Source organism: Castor canadensis, chromosome 6 (assembly GCF_047511655.1).
Source record: "Castor canadensis chromosome 6, mCasCan1.hap1v2, whole genome shotgun sequence".
Classification (NCBI taxonomy): Eukaryota; Metazoa; Chordata; class Mammalia; order Rodentia; family Castoridae; genus Castor; species Castor canadensis.
This window is the reverse complement of record NC_133391.1, coordinates 96,385,083-96,400,201: the sequence shown is the minus strand read 5'-3', so window position 1 is coordinate 96,400,201 and position 15,119 is coordinate 96,385,083. Positions and strand designations below refer to the sequence as shown.

At 37.3% G+C, this 15,119-nt stretch overlaps 1 long non-coding RNA gene across 1 annotated transcript; it reads left to right on the top strand.

Annotated features, from left to right (window-relative positions):
- Positions 1-206: 206 nt before the first annotated feature.
- LOC141424162 (uncharacterized) lies at positions 207-12,283 on the top strand. The gene is made up of 3 exons (XR_012449090.1): positions 207-354; positions 2,809-2,886; positions 11,171-12,283. It is a non-coding gene; the product is annotated as an uncharacterized lncRNA (long non-coding RNA).
- The last annotated feature ends 2,836 nt before the right edge of the window (positions 12,284-15,119 follow it).

The following is a 15,119-nucleotide window of genomic DNA, read 5'->3' as shown; positions in this document are numbered from 1 at the left end:
TGCTAAATAAAAGTGCTATTTTCATTGGCCTGGGCAAGCAAAACGTCTTGTGTGTCTCATAAGCATATAGTATAGAAAAGGGAGCTTTTTATTTTTCAGTGATGTTTTCATGAAACTGAATTGGCGGGCTTCAAATATTCTCTACAATATACCATTTTAGTTTTTAGTATGTCAGGACTTGCAACCGAATGACGTCCCAACTCCAAGAGCAGGAGTGGGAACTAAATGGGAGGAGCGAATTTTATTCCCTGACAGCAGTTCCTACTTTTGACAAAGTGACTTCTGACAAAAGTGGGGAGGCAATGACCCTGAGCGAGAACCTAGACTAGGACAGTAATTACGCGCAGGCCCTCGGTTCGTAAGTGCGTGGGCTCCGCGCGCTGGGGCCAGGCCGGGCTTGGGTTGTGGGCAAGGCTCCCTAAGGGCTGCACCCGTGGGGTGGGGTTTGGAGTGTCTTCTGAAGGCAGAGCAGTTTGCTTACCTCTCAGAACTCTTTAACAGAGACTGAGAATTTGGATGGTTCTGTGGACCTGTGCTAGTGGAATTTCTAGGGTTCAGAAGCAACTGCAATCCACACTGGGTCTGCAACTCTTCTCTGTGCTACACAACCCATACATAACACGTGCGAGACTGTAAACAGCACCCAAAGATGTTTACCATACCTTCCCCACAACAACTGGGTAACAAAACTTGCATGTTAACTCTTTAACGTTTCTGTCTTATTTCCCGAACTATATTTTAAGCAGCAACTATTTTGGTACACTGTCCCGTTAAGTGTGGGTGCCACAGATTGCCACCAAGGATTGCTGTCCGCTTCATTCTTGTTCTCGTTCCCAACCACTGGTGTTTAATCGGTCTCTTGGGGCCAGTCTCAAAACTTTGAGTTAAATCGTTGGAATTCAGTTATTTACAGAGTTCCATCTTCCCTCCCTGGATTTTCACAGACCAGTATACTGATCTTTCTCTTCCTTCCTTTCTTCAAGACCCGGTACTGAGTATGTTGCTCCATCCAAACACAGTCCCCTTTCATAAAACAGGCCCTGGATTTTAAAGGCAGGCAGCAGGCTATGTCTTTCCAGCTAAAGGTTGCTGGTGTTCCAAAATCATGGAAGAGGACATGGAACAACCCCTGTCCTCTTGATGGCCCAACCTCTGGCATCTTTTTACTAGAATGCAGCATTCTTTGATTAACCATGCTGAACTAAGGGACATCTTCATTTAAATGAATTTTCCTTTCCATACTTCACATAAGAAGACGTAAAAATGAAGTTTTCTTTAAAAAACAACAATAAACAGCTAACTTCTAGAAAAAGAATGTGATGATAAGCACAATGGGTATTTATCTCTAATACAACACTTTAACAAACACTGCTGATCTATTATGGCAGAAATAATATCCTTATATTATTTCTCAATAACACTTCAGACAGCCAGTACTAATTTGAGTGAATTTGGCTAGAATTGCTATCTGAGTCTGGAATATGCCCTAGGATTGATCACATTTAGTCCAAATATTTTACCCTTTCAATATTATACTATTCTTTGGTGGTACTAGTGCTTGAACTCAGGGCCTCAAGCTTGCTAAGCAGGTGCTCTACCACCCATTTTGCGCCCCCCCCCACATCCATTTTTGCTTTAGTTATTTTTAACATAGAGTCTTGTGTTTTTTGCCTGGTGCCAGTTTGAGCTGGGATCTTTCTACCTATGCCTCCCACATAGCTGGGATCACAGTATTGCACCACTACATTCAATTTCAATATTTTTAAAAATAAAATAATCTTAATAGGCCATTTTGGAGTAAAACTAAGTGATTAGAGTTCAGTTTGGTAGTCTTTTCTATCATATCATGTTTAGTGCTGACTTAAAAAAATGTACAGTATTCTTCACTTATTCACTATTTACCAAACATATATGCTTGATTTTTTTTTTTTTGATAGATCCTGAGGAAACTCAATCTCAACCTTAAACCTTATAGTGGAAGGAGATGAATAAAACATTAGATAGTATGTGACAGAAGTGCCAAAGGCTTATAATGTCATTATTTCCTCATCCCTGACCTCCCCACTGCCATCACACACATATATGCACCCTGTCCTCACAAACTGTAGGGCGTCTTGAGTGTCTACAGATTAAAGTTCAAACTTCTTAGTGTGGTATTCAAGATCTGCAACCATTTGTACGATTACTTTAAAGTGGTTCATATTCTTGTGTAATTGTGCTTTTTCTTTTAAATGTCCTTAAATTCTGTCTTCACTGTCTTCCCTTCACTTGTAATGCTTACCTTCTATGCCCCCTTTATTTCTTTTTTTCCAGCCACAATATATGTAAGTTCTATCTATTACTCTTCAGGTTCTATGTACTCCATAGAGCTTTTATTATTTCAATTTATATTCATTTCCTGCAACTGCTGTAACAAATTGCCACAACATTGGTGGCTTAAAACAGTAGAAATGTATTCTCTCATAGTTCTGGGGGTCAGAAATATGAAATCATTTTCACTGAATCAAAATGAAATGTTGGCAGGGCCATGCCCCTCCAGAGGCTGTAGGGGAGAATCTACTATTCTTGCCTTTTCCAGCTTTTGCCAGCCTTTGATGGCTGCTGGTTTTCCTTTGGGTTGTGATGACTCACTGTTACAGTCTCTTGTCTTTGTGGGAACATTATTATCTTCTCCATTTCTGGATATGTGTGGGTCTTCCTCTGAATCTGAATCTTATAAAAAATACATGTGATTGCATTTATAGCCCACCCAGACCCTTAAATCGGAAAAATCTCCTCCTTCTCCTTCTTTTTCATTTCTTCATATAGGAAAAATTCGTGAACTCCAGGAATTAGGATGTATCTTTTTAGTGGTCATTATTCAATATACCCCAATCCCAGAAGGATGTAAGTATTCCCTTCTCTATTCTTCTGCAGCCCATTACCTTTAATGATTCTGTGTACTTTTTAACCTCCTCTACTGTCCCATAAATTAGACTAACAGTGGGAAAATTTGAACAAGATTGAATACAAAATTTGGATTCAAGGAAAAGCAAAATTGTATTATATGTTTAAGATATTATACTAGCTTACATTCATAAAAAATGTAACTGACTTTACTTTATATGGGCCATGTTACTAGTGCCATATTATTTTGTATTAAGGGCATTAGTTATGGGAAAAACATAATATAGAACATATGGATTTGTGGAGTTTATATACATTTCTAATGAAAGATTCATAATGCAGATTTGTACAGTTCAGGAGCAGGGAAGAATATGCAGCAGAGAATTATATGCCTTCAAAAACAGATCCTGTTATGATGCAGAATCCTGATGCAGATGGAGTGCCTAACATTGAGGTTTCAAGTGACAGTATGGTCATAATTATCCTTCACAAAGTGTTTTTTGTCACCTCAACGATATTATGGAGGTAGGCAATTCCAGCAATGATTTGAAAGAGCACATGCAGGATTGAGCACAGGCAATCTGCATGAGCAAGTAGCCTGAACTTTTCCCATGTCATCAAAACTATTTCTCAAGCACCTCTTTCTCAGCTTGTACCTCTATGGGTGATCCCTTACAATCAGTTGGTGAAGGAAACAAACTCAACAGTTGGCATTTGGTTCTTAGATTGGTCAGTTTGATATTACGGTCAAGCTATCATCTCCCTTGTGTGGACTTGAAAAAGAGGTGATCATGGAATGCCTTTCCAATGGGTAGATCTTTAGGAGGCACACTTGGTCATCCACATGTTTAGCAAAAGTAATAGCCCAAGTTTAAAATATACATGTACTCAGGGGAAGGCGTGAACAACTTGGCTGGTTGGTCAGGGACATAGAAAGAAAAAATTTGGTAAATCAGAGACAAGGAAGTCTGAGATAGAGAAGTATAATTCTTAATATTTGAGAGTGGACAAGAAATATGAAGATCTTTGGATGGCATTTAACACCTACCAGAAAACATCTAATACAGAAAAGGCACTAAGCAATCAGATAGACTAAAACCTTGTGTGCTTGATTACAGCTAGCCTTTGTCATTGCAGGCTGCCACCCCAGTGAGGAACAATCATTATACAAATGAACTAGTTATGGTAGAAGGTATGGAGGAGGCTATGTATGAGTCAGACAATATGGTCTATGTGTTATTTACCTTTGTGTTGCTATGATAAAATATCTGGCATAAACAACTTAAAGGAGGAAAAATTTATTTGGCTAATGGTTTCAGAGGGTTCAGTTCATGGTCACTTGGCCCCATGTGCTTTGGGAGAACATTATGGTGGTAAGAGCATGTGGTAGAGGAGAGCTGTTCATCTCATGGCAGATAGGAAGCAGAGAGAGAAGAAAGGTCAGAGACCTGATTTAACTCTCAAAGGCATGCCACCATGCCACCTTCTCCCATCTAGGCCCCACTTTCCAAAGTTTCCACTACCACCCAAAATAGTGCCATCAGCTAGGAATCAAGTATTTAACACAAGATCCTGTGGGAACAGTTTATATTCAAATCATAATGAGCTCCAACTATAAGGTTAAAGCAGCTCCTGGACAGCATGCACAAATGTTGAGTTTTGAGAATGACATCATCTCTTGAGGAGACTAACCAGTCACTTGGTATAAAAATGACTACATTGAGCCCCTTCCATTATAGAAGGACCAGAGTATAGATTCATATTGAGCAATACATATGGGCATAGGTTTCCTTTTCCTTTCTGCAGAGCCTTAGCTTGCTCCAATATCCTGAGGCCTACATAATGTTTTCTCTAACAGCATGGAGAGGAGGACAAAGAAGAGAATACACATGACCATGAAATCCCTGTTCATATCACATGCCACAATACTCAGAGGCTGCATGATAGAATGGTGGGAAAGTTTGTTGAAGGACTATCCTATTGAAAGCATTACTGAAGTGTTAGCTCAAAGGTAACAGCTTATGAGTTGGACTGTTGTCTTCCAAAAAATCAATAACTTATACGGTCCCCAACAGGTAGTATACATGGGTTCAGGAAGCAAGGGTTGGAAATTGTATTGGCTCCAGGTACCATCATTCTCAGTAACCAACTTGGGTAATTTTTATCTCATCAAATCTGGGCTCTAAAGCTTTCTAAGTATGGTTTTTCAAAGAGCAGTGTTTCCAACCACAGATGTAGTCAAAATTCCATTGAACAATGAACTATGGCTGCCATCTTGTTTTAAGGAGACATGGCATGAGAAGGCATGAAGACTTAGGGATAGAGATCTGTGTTGTGCTACCATATAAGTCATAGATATTAGCGGGCATACCAGCTGAGAGTGAGTAATCTAGAATAGAAAGTAGCTGAGGGTAAATATGAGTATCAGTTACAGCCCAAGCCCCCTGTGGCTATGGGGATTATAGTTTCATTTACCATTATCTTCTCAGTTTCCTCCAGAAAGAGTTGCTCACTGCAATTATCAAGAAGTTGCTTTCAGAACTTAAAGATGTGGATCCAAGCAGAACAAGGGTTCACTTGCATCTCCCAGACAACCTTTTTTAGGAATGAACAACTTATTCCCTTAGCTACTAAGTATACTTCCAGTAGAAAGTACTTAGCTGTCAGCCAGTGTTGTAAAATTTAAAAACCTCATGCTTTCCTAATGCCACAACATCCCCACAGACAGGTGTGAGCACCCTACTAGATGTACCAAAGTGTTAAAGCTGGTTCCTGTCTCAACTTCTCTTCTTGTCTTTCCCTGTTTCTGACCCAGTGACATTCAAACACACCAACAAAATCTCCTCATACTTTTTGCTCGTACCTTACACCTTCACCTTCAATAAAGACATCTGCCCATGACTCCTCACACTATCTCAGCTCCTTACTTGCTTGTCTGAGCCCTTTCTGTTGGCACTGTCCTCCACAGGACCCTGTGTGTGTTCTGTTGTACCTTCCTCTTCTAGGACCTGTGAGTATAATAAATCATTCTCACATTCATACATTGCTCTGTGGTGTTAGTCCATGTGCACTAGACTCAGCATCCAAACAAAACAAAGCAATCAAACCAAAACAAAACATTGTAAAGTACAGTCATGTTTATATTACTTTATGATTGGGATATATTCTGAGAAATGCATTATTCATCTGTTTCCCCATTGTGGAACATCACAGAGTGTACTAAACAAATATAGATGGTATAGTGTACTACCCATATAGGTTGTAAGGTATAGACTTGTTCTTAGCTACAAATATGTTACTGTACTAAATTCTCTACACAATTGCATTTGTTTAAGCATAATAATTGATAGAGTAAACATACAGTATAAAAGATAAAAAACATACACCTTTATAGGGCATCTATCATAAATGGAGCTTTCAGGACTAGATGTCGCTCTGGGTGAGTCAGTGAGTAAATGGTGAATGAAGTGAAGGCCAGTGGTCTTACTGTTCACTACAATAAACTGTATAAACACTGTGTACTAGGCTACACAAAATTTATTTTAAAAAGTCATTCTCTTCAATAATAAATGAACTTCAGCTTATCGTAATGGTTAATTTGGATTGTCAGTGTGCCTAGAAGAGTAGTAAAACACACTTGTAGGTTTGTCAGTGAGGGTGTTTCTGAGAGAATTAAATAAGGAGTGAAGACCCACTGAATAGGAGTAGCACTTTCACATAGGCTGGGTGCCTGGCTGGAATGTAAGGAGAAAAAGAAAGCACAAAGGAACCTCTCTTTGTCTCTCTTATTTTTTTGGACATTGGCTAAGCTCATACTTCTCATCCACACAAGTTTTTACTTTGAATGTTTGCTGTATAGTGGCTGTTGGCAGACAAAATTCAGTTCCTTTCTTCCATTGATCTAATGGATATTAGGTTCTTTATGTTATGAAGGAGTTAGACTTAAATTGGTATTTCTAAACCTTTTGCTAATTTAAGTCCTCATCACCTTCATTCCTATCTGGTACATAACACTCTTTCTGTGTATCCCCAGGAACAAAAAATATTTGATTAACTGACTAACCAAAACAATTTGAACAAAAGAACAAGCTGGAAGCATCACAACTTTGATTTCAAAATGTACTATAAACCTAATGTAATCAAAACAGCAATGACACCGGCATGAAAACAGACACATCAACCAATGGAACAGGGTAGAAAACACTAAACATATGCATTTATAGGTGAACTTTTGTTTTTATGATGTCATGAAGAATAAATAATAGGGAAAACACTGTCACAGTGCTGGAGGCTCAAGAGCATCAATTTCTGCTTTGTTGGTGAGGGCCTCATGGTGTTTGGCATCCCCAGGGTACAATCATTTGTGCACACGGTGAGACAAGAATCCTGAGACATTCATGGGTCAGGCTCAGTTTTTTAGAAAAGTCCATTCTTATGGAACTAACTGGTATCCCATAGGAATTACATTAATACTTTTAAAGAGCAGCACCTCTATGACCTAATTACTTCACAATAGACCCCACTCTTAAAGGTTTCTCTACCTCAGCATGACCACACTGAGGTCCAAGCTTCCAACACATGAACTCTGAGGGACCTACTTAAGTCATAGCATGTGCTGTGAAATACTATTCATTCTTTAAAAAGAAGGAAACCTTATAATTTGTGACAATGGGGATGAACCTGGAAGGCATTATGCTAATTGAATAAGCCAGGCACAGAAAGACAAATGCCACATGATCTCATACATATGCAGAATCTCAAAAATTTCAAATCATAGACATAGAGAGTAGAATGAAAGGGAAGGGAAAGGGAGAAAATTGGGAGTTGTTGGTGAAATTAATAAAGATTCAGATAGAATCCTTATTCTATCACACAGAAGTGTGACTACAGTCAACAGTAATTATATATTTCAAAATAAAAATTTCAAATATCTCCACAAATATGCTAACAAGTGAAGTTATATATATGTTAATTAGCTTGATTTAATAATTCCACATTATATACATGTATCAACACATCACATTATATCCCACAGACACATACATATATGTACATATATAATTATGATATATAATACATGATTTTTCCTCCTCGGATTCCTTTTTGGCAGGGCCCAACATGGAGCCAACTGACACCGCACAAATGCAGATGACAAGGTCTCAGCCCTTGTATCAGAATGTAGTGTACAAGTCTGAGTTTGGAGCTAAGAAACAAGAGCTTAATAATTGGTTTAATAAAAGTACTCCAAGGTACTTTTGAGCTATAAGATTTTATTTATCTGCCTGCAAGTCTTGCATTGGGTAATAACCAAGTGAGTACCTTAATGGCTTGCCTTTTGTTGAGGTGTTTTCTTTTTATGGACCTTGATTTAGAATAGCATTTCCGAGTTTTTGTTTGCTACTTCATTTCTTTACTTGAATTAATTATGTTTTAATCTCATGCTTGTGTTTCTTGTTGTTGTTATTATTGTATCTTTGTTTATGAGAATTAGAAACAATCCTATTGCTACGTTAACGTTTTTACTAATTAGAACTTTTGAATTTCCTAAAATAGTATGCATAATTGTTATGGTTACAAATTTGAACAGGCAACTATTATTACAAATTACTCATTCAAATCTTAGGGTTTTAAATGTTTACATGCATAAACATTTACATAGTTTTATGATTTTCTTGATAATGAACCTTGACTTTTATTAATATTCTCTAGACTAAAAGTTTTTAACTGCCTGCCTTTTGCTCCTTCTTTCTTTATTTCTGTCTCTTTCTCTCTCCCTCCCTCCCTTCCTTCCATCCTTCCTTTGGTGGTACTGGGGTTTAAACTCAGCTATGTGCTTGCAATAGGCTACTCTTTAACATGAAAGCATTAATTTCTCACGAGAAGGTTCATATGAAAGTACACGCTCTATAAAATGTAGTCTTAAATTTTCAATAGGAAATGGTTGAATTATATTAAAAATGAGGTGCCCAAAAAGTTGAATGGTGACTTAATTTGCTGGAGTGTTGTTGACATAAAACTGGCAAACATGAAAATGTAGGTATTTAATCACTTGTGCTTAGAGGTTGAAACTTTATTATGATGAATAATCCATGGAAAAGCTTTCATTTTGTGTGTAACTGTGTGTATACTTTCAGTTCCAAATTGTGCAAATGAGTTTTAGTTAAGTTTAATGAAAAGCAGTTACCATGCCAGACCTGCAGATACTGAAAATTCTTTTCCAAGGGTAAATTTATGAATACCTCAAAGTACTTGCTGAAAGTCCAATGTGTACCAGGAAGTTTATATATAATATTATTCCATGCTAGTTTTGGGAAACCCCTGTTCTCAAGACATGTTCAAATGGCTCTCCTTTTATTAGCAAAGGGTTCTTTTTCGGAGGGTCTCCCAAGAATATGATTGTTGGTTTTCTTTAAATTCTCAATTTTTTTGAGCAGCTATGCATAGTTAGAGAACATCTGGAAATGTTGGAATTAGCTTTTAAAATAGTGACTGGGGTTACAGTAGTCAGTATTACTCCAATATTACAAACTCGTTTATTAACCTAGGGAGTTTTTATCAAGGAATTCAGAATTTGATATTAATCTGTGGTTGCCACCCAAATATTAGTTCCTTTTTTTCTAAAACAATCTAACATATGTTAGGCCTGGAAGGAATAAAGCTCAAACAATGTAGTTTAACCAAAAATCACCCATTGGCTGCTTTTTTTTAGAACTTTCACTATTTCTATAAATATTAGTGGTGGTACATATATTCTTGGATTTAATATATGGCTCTTTATAGTTACTGGAACAACTGATGTGAATAAACTGAACTTGTCTCTTGGATTTTGCTCTCATAGTCCGATTTTTCCTACCTATGTAATTCAAAGTAGATGGATAAAAGACAGTGAGGTGAAATGAAAACTATGCTATATTTATTATTTTTTAAAATTTTGACTTGGATACAGTGTTTCTTAAGAATTTGAAGACATTTCATTGAGGGTCTTGGCTCATTTAAGCATGGATTTTTTTTTAAATTGTTTCACTATTTCTCCTTATCATTGAAGGTAGATCCTAATGATCTTAGTATTAGCTTCTTAAATGTCAGGATAGGTCATTATTTATGCATATTTAAATTACTTTTAGAGCCAAATGAAAAAAGAAAAGGAAATAATTTTTAATTTTAAATGTATATTAATAACAGAGTTTCATGTTAAATTTCTTCAATATTCATTTAAATTTTGAACTTATCTGCTAATTATCATCAATAGCCATTCTTTCCCTTTCCCTTTTTGCAACATGAACTACCAATTTCTGACTGAGCACATGAGGCCTGAGCTAGAGACTATATTTTCCAGCCCTATTAGAGGTAGTTGTGGGTTACATGTCTAAGTTTTTATCAATGAGATGTGAGTATAAATCATAAAAGTAGCATTCAAGTCTTGCCTTTAAGACTTGGTATATGGATCCCTCTGCTTCATTCTATTTTCCTGCCAGCTGAGCCTAGAATATTGTGGTAGTAAACTAGCTTCAACCATTCAGGCAAGGATGATACACTATAGGGATGTCTGAAAAACATAAGAGAAAGACTGTTATTCTTGAGTGATGCCTATAATATCATAATTTGAATGACCCTAAGCCAACATGCCTATCATAGGTTCCATATTTTGTCTGTATGCGTCACACAGTTGATCAGCCATTGGAGGGGAGTACAACTGCTTCTTAGATGCAACATTCTTATTTTTTGCCATAATCTGCTTCAGCTTCCTAGTAAGCAGGCAATGCCACAGATAAGGTGTGTGTGTGTGTTGCCTCTCTAGGCTTGGGGTGAAATACCGATACATCTCATACTTCCCTTCTAGAGGGTCAGAATTCTTGGATAGCTCTTTTCGTGGAAAATTTCTACACAAGTACTTTCAATATGCTTCTCTTTGAGATTAAAGGAAGCTGTACCTTCCATAGATACTGCTGTGAATCTAAAATTGGATGTCTAATTTATAACAGCAGTGAATCATATATTTTGTCCAACTTTGTAATGATCCACAGTGGAAGGAAAATTTTAAAAGTACATACAGAACCATATTCAAAGCTGTCCAGAAAATTCTTTCCACTTTTATCTTTTTTCTTAACCCAAATCTGAGTGCTAACCAGGCATAGGGGCAAGTGCTTGTAGTCTCAGACACTCAGGAGGATCACTTGAGCCCAGAAGTTTGAGAGCAACCTGGGCAAGAGAGTAAGAATCCATCTCAAACACCTGTGAATGATTGTATAAAATCCTGAAAGTATTAAAAATTACTGTTTTACAGGAGGTAGAAGAGGAGGAAACACTTTCCAAATCATTCTATGAAGCTGGCATTACTCTGATGTCCAAATCAGACAAAATATCACAATTAAGTTACAAACCAATATCCTGTGAGTACAGAGGTAAAAATCTCAACAGTATGTTACCAAACTGAATTTAGCAATGTATTATAAGGATGATACACTATGATCAACTGCAGAAAGTTCAAGTTTGGCTCATCATACAAATCAATCAATATAGTACAAGAGATGCAGAGAAAGCATTTGAAAAAAGCCAGTGCCTTTTCATGACAAAAACACTTGAATAGAAAGTAAATTCCACAACCTGACAAAGAACATCTATGAAATGTCCAACACTAACACCTTACTTAATGGTAAAAGATGATTCCTTTGATGCTAAGATTAGGAACAAGATAAAGATTTTCACTGTAATGACTTTTATTCAACATTATACTGAAGGATTAATCCAGGGCAATTAGATAAGAAAAGGAAATATAAAGCATCTAGGCCAGAAAAGAGGAAGTAATGTTATCTCTATTCACAGATGAGATGATCTTGTATACATAAAATTCTAAGAATACATACATGTAAAAGTTATCAGAACTTTTAATAAATAATAAGTGAGTTCAACTCAGTTATAGAATACATGATCAATATGAACTCTCAGAGAGAGTAGGAAACTAAGGACACATCAAATTTAAGTGCTATGTTGTATTCCTGGTTTGGATCTGGGAAGTGAAAAAGGGCTTTACTAGAAAAATGGGTGAAATTTAAATTTTGGTTAATTGCATTGTGCCATTTTAATTTCTTATTTTTGATAAGTGTACCATGACTATGTAAAATGTTGAGATTGAGAGATTAAAGGAAGCTATACCTTTATACAACACTTCTGTAAATCTAAAATTGTTTCAAAATACAAAGATTAAAAACTATTGTAATTTGTGTGCTCTCTTATTTCTTATTTTGTGTCTGTTGGGTGAATTTTGATCTTCCCTCAGAAAGACTCCATTTCAAAGTGATGCTGTTTACCCTGAATTCTGTGGGCCATTTATTTATTTTTCTTATTTAAAGAAGTAGTCATAACAGTCCTCATTGATCCACTCATCATATTTTAAGACCTGGACCAGTATGCTTTTGTTTCCATGATTGCAGAATATCGTATTATTTGATTGAGAAAGCTGAATGTTACAGAGTTTTGTTTTGTGTTTTCATGACCCATTTTCTTTCTTTTTTATTAGCATGTAATGGTGGATACCTTGTGACATTTATATACGTGCTTACAACATATCTTAATTAGATTCCCACCTCCATCATTCTCCCTCATCCCCACTTCTTCTTTTTTAAAACTCTAGATTAGCTATAGATTATATTTTAATTTTTTTTAGCTTATAGTCGTTGTACAGGAGGTTTTGTTGTGACCTTTCCATATGTATGGATTTGATTCACCCCTCCATTGTTCTCCCTCTTTCCCCTCCCACTTCATAAAATGACTTTGACAGGTTTCAGTGTTTCATATTCATATAGGGGCAGAAAATACATCAACCATACTCACCCTGTTTTACCCTCTTCATTTACTTCCCCTCTTGCTAGGGCCCTCCCCTTAACATGACCTAGTTTACATTCCTGTCCTTCATTATTTAAGTGCCTGTTCATTGTTCAGTGGGGGTTTTGCCTGGATATTTTACCTGTAAATAGTTTGTATGTTAATCAGTTTAACATCCTCTATTATTCTTTCTTATTCCTTTCCCCCTACCCCATATTATCCAGCAGTCTTCAGTGTGCTACTATTATTCACTCTCTGTCATTCTCTTCTTTTTTTTTTTTTTTTTGTGTCCACCCCCAAATTCACATTAAAATCCTGATCATGCTACCTCAGAGTGTAGCTATATTTGGAGATAGGGTCGTTGAAGGGGTAATTAAGATAAGATGAGGCTGTTAGTGTGAGCCCCAGCACAGGATGGCTGGTGATCTTATAGGAAGAGAAGATTAGGACCCAGAACACAAATAGGGAGATGACCATGTAAGGACACAGCAAGATGGTGACCATCTACAAACCAAGGAGAAAGGCCACAGAAGAAATCAAAATTGCTGACACCTTCATCTCAGACATTCAAACTCCAAAATTGGGAGAAAATAAATCTCTTTGTTGAAAACACCCAGTCTGTGAGATTTTATGGCAGCTCAGGCCAACTCATACAGCTGGTATACTAGCCCCGATCCAGAGAGATTGCTGTTTTCTCCCAGTCTTCGGAATTACTGACATGAACCTAGCACTATTCTGATCCATGGACCACTGGATTCTTTTTTTTTTTTTTTCATTTTTCTTTTATTATTCATATGTGCATACAAGGCTTGGTTCATTTCTCCCCCCTGCCCCCACCCCCTCCCTTACCACCCACTCCACCCCCTCCCGCTCCCCCCCTTAATACCCAGCAGAAACTATTTTGCCCTTATCTCTAATTTTGTTGTAGAGAGAGTATAAGCAATAATAGGAAGGAACAAGGGGTTTTGCTGGTTGAGATAAGGATAGCTATACAGGGCATTGACTCACATTGATTTCCTGTGCGTGGGTGTTACCTTCTAGGTTAATTCTTTTTAATCTAACCTTTTCTCTAGTTCCTGGTCCCCTTTTCCTATTGGCCTCAGTTGCTTTAAGGTATCTGCTTTAGTTTCTCTGCATTAAGGGCAACAAATGCTAGCTAGTTTTTTAGGTGTCTTACCTATCCTCACCCCTCCCTTGTGTGCTCTCGCTTTTATCATGTGCTCATAGTCCAATCCCCTTGCTGTGTTTGCCCTTGATCTAATGTCCACATATGAGGGAGAACATACGATTTTTGGGCTTTTGAGCCAGGCTAACCTCACTCAGAATGATGTTCTCCAATTCCATCCATTTACCAGCGAATGATAACATTTCGTTCTTCTTCATGGCTGCATAAAATTCCATTGTGTATAGATACCACATTTTCTTAATCCATTCGTCAGTGCTGGGGCATCTTGGCTGTTTCCATAACTTGGCTATTGTGAATAGTGCCGCAATAAACATGGATGTGCAGGTGCCTCTGGAGTAACAGTCTTTTGGGTATATCCCCAAGAGTGGTATTGCTGGATCAAATGGTAGATCGATGTCCAGCTTTTTAAGTAGCCTCCAAATTTTTTTCCAGAGTGGTTGTACTAGTCTACATTCCCACCAACAGTGTAAGAGGGTTCCTTTTTCCCCGCATCCTCGCCAACACCTGTTGTTGGTGGTGTTGCTGATGATGGCTATTCTAACAGGGGTGAGGTGGAATCTTAGTGTGGTTTTAATTTGCATTTCCTTTATTGCTAGAGATGGTGAGCATTTTTTCATGTGTTTTCTGGCCATTTGAATTTCTTCTTTTGAGAAAGTTCTGTTTAGTTCACATGCCCATTTCTTTATTGGTTCATTAGTTTTGGGAGAATTTAGTTTTTTAAGTTCCCTGTATATTCTGGTTATCAGTCCTTTGTCTGATGTATAGTTGGCAAATATTTTCTCCCACTCTGTGGGTGTTCTTTTCAGTTTAGAGACCATTTCTTTTGATGAACAGAAGCTTTTTAGTTTTATGAGGTCCCATTTATCTATGCTATCTCTTAGTTGCTGTGCTGCTGGGCTTTCATTGAGAAAGTTCTTACCTATACCTACTAACTCCAGAGTATTTCCTACTCTTTCTTGTATCAACTTAAGAGTTTGGGGTCTGATATTAAGATCCTTGATCCATTTTGAGTTAATCTTGGTATAGGGTGATATACATGGATCTAGTTTCAGTTTTTTGCAGACTGCTAACCAGTTTTCCCAGCAGTTTTTGTTGAAGAGGCTGCTATTTCTCCATCGTATATTTTTAGCTCCTTTGTCAAAGATAAGTTGCTTATAGTTGTGTGGCTTCATATCTGGATCCTCTATTCTGTTCCACTGGTCTTCATGTCTGTTTTTGTGCCAGT